Raw genomic sequence first — 5,000 nt, 5'->3', positions numbered from 1 at the left:
ACACACACACACACACACACACACACACACACACACACACACACAAGCAAATAAAAATAAGAGTACACACGTGCGATCGGACGAACAGAACGCGTTGACTAACGATTGCGTCATGCGGCACTGCCTACACACCGCGCTACGCTACCGACTCCCATTCACAAATCCATTCCGTTAATTGATAATGATATAGACGTCCAGCGTGCTATGACCGCCCACTCATGTCGCCGCTTTCATAAATACGCTTTCCCCCCCCCCCCCCACTCACCCCAGAAAATAAATAAATGAATGAAAAAAAAACTCAATTTTCCTACTCCTACCCTACCCTCCTCGCCCCCCCCCCCGCTTCCCCACAGCCTTTCCCCAGGCCCCGACTTTCAAAACTTCCCTGAAATTTTTTTCACATTTTTTGCGTACGGGTGCCCCCCCCCTTCCCCTCCCCTTTTTTTTTCTCTCCCTTCTCTCTTCCCCTCCCCCCTTTTCTCTCCGTTTTTTTCTGTTTTTTCTGTCCCTGTCCCCTAAACCCCCCTCCCCTTCACTATAACGTTTTTCCCTCCCCTTTTCCCCCCTTCTCGTTTTCCTCTCTCCCTCTCCCCCTCCTCTCCTCCCCTTCCTCTCTCCTCTCCCTTTTTCCCCTCTCCCTCTAATTTTCTCTATCTATCCCATCAAACTTAATTTTTTCCCATCTATTTCCTCTATCTTTTATCTTCTAAAATCTTTCTATATCCCATCTATTTTTATCTTCCTCCCTTTCCCCTCCTTCTCCTTCTCCCCCCTCCTTCTCCTTTCCCCTTCCCCCCCCTCTCCTCTCCCTCTTTTTATCCTCTCCTCCCCCTTTTCATTTTTTTTTTCCCCCCTCTCCTCTTTTCTTCCCCACCTTTTTTTTTTTTCCTCTCTCATCCCATTTTTTTTCTGTTTTTTTCCTATTCATCTTCCCCCTCCTCTGTCTTTTTTCCTCCCCCTTTTTTCTCTGTTTTTTTTATTTTCCTTTTCCCCTTTTCCCCTCCGGTTTTTCCCGCCTCCCCTTTTTCCCTTTTCATTTTTTCCCCCTCATTTTCTTTCCTCCTAATTTCATCTCCCCGTTTCCTTCTCATTTTCTCCCTCTCTTTCCCTTTTTTTACTTTTTTCCCCCTTCCCCCTTCCCCCTAAATTTTCCCCCCTCCTCGTAAACCCCATCTCAAATTTTTTCTCTCCATCCTTTCCCCATTCCCCCTCCTCCTCCTCCCCCCTTTCCCCTCATCTCCCTTTTCATCTCCCTTTCCCTGTCCCCCCCCCTCTCCCCTTTCCCCTCCTCTTTCCCCTCCTCCCCCTCTCCCCCGTCATCCCCCTTTTCCCCCCTCCTTTTCTCATCTCCCTTTTCCCCGTCCCCCTCCTCTCCTCTCCCCTCCTCTCCTCTCCCCCTCCTCTCATCCCTCCTCCTCCCTTTCCTCCCCAAACTCTTTCCTGTCCTCTCCTCTCCCCTTTTTTTTTCATCCGCCCTTCCCCCTCCTTTTTCCCCCTCTTTTCCCCCCTCCCTCTTTCCCTCTCCTTTCCCCTTCCTTTTTCCCTCCCCCCTTTCCCCTTCCCTTTTTTTCTCCCTTATTCCCTTTCCTTTTTCTTTTTTAAATTTATATTTTTTTTTAAATTTATATATTATTTTTATTATATAATAAATTTTAAAATTTTAATATTATATATTATATATATTAAATTTTATATATTTTATATATATATATTATATACAAAAACTGCAAATACATCCCTCTTACCTTTCTCTCCATCCCCTTTTTCCAGCATCTCTCTCTCTCTCTCTCTCTCTCTCTCTCTCTCTTTTCTCCTCTCTCTCTCTTCTCCCCCTTTTCCCCCTCTCTCTCCTCTCTCTCCTTTTCTCTCCCCTTCCCCTCCCCACCTTTTTTTCCCCTTTCTTCTGTCTGTCCCTTTTTTGTTTTTCTTTCCTTCTTCTCTCTCCTCTCCTCTCTCTCTCTCTCTCTTCCTCTCTCCTCCTCTTCTTCCCCCCTTCCTCTTTTCTTTTCCGCTCTCGTTCGCTCTCGCTCCGCCTCCCCCCCGCTCTCCTCCGCTTGCCTCGCTCCCCCCCGCTCTCCCTTTTCGCTCTCGCTCTCTCTCTCGCCTCCTTCGCTCCTTCTCTTTGCTCTCCTCTCCCCTCTCCCCCTCTCCTCTCGCTCCTCTCTCTCTTTTCTCCCCTCTCCCCCCTCCCCCCCCTCTCTCCTCCCTCTTTTCTCCCCCTCTCTCTCTCTCCCCCTCTCTCCTCTCTCTCTCTCTCTTCCTCTCTCCCTTCTCTTCCTTTTCCCCTTTTCACCCCCCTTTTCCTCTCTTCTTCTCTTTTTTCCCCCTTTTCCTCTCCTTTTTTCTCTCCTTCCCCCTCTTTCTCTCCCCCTCTCCCCCTTTCTCCTCTTCCCCCTCTTTCCCCCTCCCCCCCGCTCTCCTCTCCTCCTCCTCTCTTTTCCCCTTTCCCTCTCTTTGCTCTCTTTCCTCTCTCTCGCTCTCTCTCTCTCTCCCCGCTCTCTCTCTCTCGCCCCCTCTCTCCGCCCCTTTTCTCTCCTCCCCCCTCCTCCTCCTCTCTCCTCTCTCTCTCCTCTCCCTCTCTCTCCTCTCTCCTTTCTCTCTCCCCCCTCTTCCCCTTTTCCCCTTTTTTCCCTCTTTCCCCCCCCTTCTTCCTGTCTTCTTTCCTCTTTTCCTTTTTTCCTCTTTTTTCTCTTCTCCTTCCTCCCTTTTTCTCTCTCTCTCTTTCTCCTCTTCTTCTCTCTCTCCCCTCCCCCCTCTCTTTTCCCTCTCTCTTCTCATTTCTCCTTTCTCCCCTCTTTCTCTTCTTCTTTTTTTTTCTTTTCCCCCTCTCATTTCTCTCTTCCCCTTTTCTTCTCTCTTCTCTCATTATCTCTCTTTTTCTCTCTTTCTCTCTCGTCTTCTTTCCTCTCTCCCCTCTCTTCTCCTCCTCCCTTTTTCTCCTCCTCTTTCTTCTCTCTCTCCCCCTCCTCCTTCTCTTCTTTTTCCTTTTTTCCTCTCTCTCTTTCTTTTTCTTTCTCTCCCCCTTTTTTTTTTCTTTTTCTTCTTTTTTTTTTTTTTCTTTTTTCCCTTCTTTTCTTCCCTTTTTCTCTCCTTTCCCCTTCTCTCTCTTCTCCTCTTCTCTTCTCCCCTCTTTCTTTTTCTCTCTCTCTCTCTCTCTCTCTCCTTCCCTTCCTTCCCCTCTCTCTCTCTCTCCTTCCCTCCCTTTCTCCTTTTTCTCTCTTTTTTTCTCTCTCCCTTTTTTTTCTCTTTCTCCCTTTTTTTCTTCTTTTTTTCTCTCCCTTTTTTTCTATTCTTTTCTCTCTCTTTTTTCCCCTTTTTCTCTCTCCTCTCTCTCCCCCTTTTCTCTCTTTTTTTTTTCCCTTTTTCCCCTCCCCCTTCCCCTCTCTCCCCTCCTTCCTCTCTCTCTCTCCCCCTCTCTCTTTTTTTTCTCTCCCCTTTTTCTCTCTCCCTTCTCTCTTCTCTCTCCCCTCTTTTTTTCTCTTTTTTCTCTCATTTTTCTCTTTCCCCCCACCCCCTCTCTTTCTCTTCCTCCTCTTTCCCCCTTTTCTCCTCTCCTCTCCTCTCCTCCCCCTCCTCTCCCTCCCCTTTTCCCCTCCCCCCCCTCTCCCTCTCCCTCTCCCTCTCCCTCTCCCTCTCCCTCTCCCTCTCCCTCTCCCTCTCCCTCTCCCTCTCCCTCTCCCTCTCCCTCCCTTTCTTTCTATAGATACACACACACACACACACACACACACACACACACACACACACACACACACACACACACACACACACACACACACACACACACACACACACACACACACACACACCCTCTAGCAATGAGAAAAGGTTCCCCTCTCGCTGCACTAAAACTCGAGCTTCCCCTTGGTGTGGTGTGTCCCCTCGCCAGCCATTACTGAAAGTTCCTCCCCACGCTGAGAGCATCGTGCAGGAGAGAGGGCCCTGAAGTGGAGGACGAGGTGGACGAAGGTGTGGGTGTGTGGAGGGGAAGAAATGACGGTGGAGATTACGTGTGTGCCCGGGGGAGGGGCGCGGAGGACGAGCGGCGTTGGGGATGGGAGGGGAGAGCGCAGGGTGGGGACGAGATCCCTCTCGCTGGCAGATCCTCGCTTCTACACTTTGTTGGAAATCTCCTTAACTCGTCTCGTCAAAATCTCAACTCGTCTCTCGTCCGATTCCACAACTCCCATGGCCAGGAGTTGAGGGATTTATGTGTCTGAGGAATATGTGTGGTTAACCTAGTTTGTCCTGATGTGACCCCAATGACCCATCATGAGAGCTACCTGACCTTTCTTCATTATAATCATCTTCATCAACGACAATAATGCCTCGTTGTATTAGTCTACACTACTCAATTACTTTACCCTACATATAATCTTCACTGCATTCTTTATTTCACACGAGGCTGTTTCATCATCTAAAGTAAAATATCAAACCTATCCTTCGTCACTCGAATCCTTTCTGAGTTTGCGGGCAGCCTATCCACTATCTATGCCTTCATTAGTCGCCGCAAGCCGAAAGCAATTAAGCCTTCAACTTGCATTATTCACAAGCTGCCGATTTCTCTCCAGCGTCTTCCGTAGCCAAATGTGTTGACGGCGGCCCATATAGCTTGTAATTCATGCTAGGTAAATCAGTGTTAGAATATGGAATGAGGATTGCTCGCTGAGTTCATTGCATACTTTTCAGTCACACTATTTACTGCAAGAGTGTACCTCTCAAGGAAGGCTCTGAAACCGTAATCTGAAGAGAGAAAAAACTAATCACAGGGAAAAAACGGCTTCGAAAATGTCTACCGGAATGTTTGCTTGGTGTATGAAAACGAATAAATGTATACAGCACACTCATGTTTTATTAGATGAACTATGGGCACAGTATGATTTTTTATTACTATTATTATCGCTATTACTATTACGAGTAGCAATAACAGTAGGAGTAGTAGCAGCAATAGTAATAGTAGCAGTAGCAGTAGTAGTAGTAGAAGTAGTAGCAGTAGTAAT

General features: G+C 47.8%; 1 protein-coding gene across 13 annotated transcripts in view; it reads right to left on the bottom strand.

The window, feature by feature from the left end:
• Positions 1 to 5,000, bottom strand: part of LOC119580823 (N-fatty-acyl-amino acid synthase/hydrolase PM20D1-like) — a 41,276-nt gene that overhangs the window by 26,479 nt on the left and 9,797 nt on the right. The gene's annotated exons all lie outside the window — the stretch shown is intronic.

Source organism: Penaeus monodon, chromosome 14 (assembly GCF_015228065.2).
Source record: "Penaeus monodon isolate SGIC_2016 chromosome 14, NSTDA_Pmon_1, whole genome shotgun sequence".
Classification (NCBI taxonomy): Eukaryota; Metazoa; Arthropoda; class Malacostraca; order Decapoda; family Penaeidae; genus Penaeus; species Penaeus monodon.
This window is presented reverse-complemented; position numbering and strand designations above follow the sequence as displayed.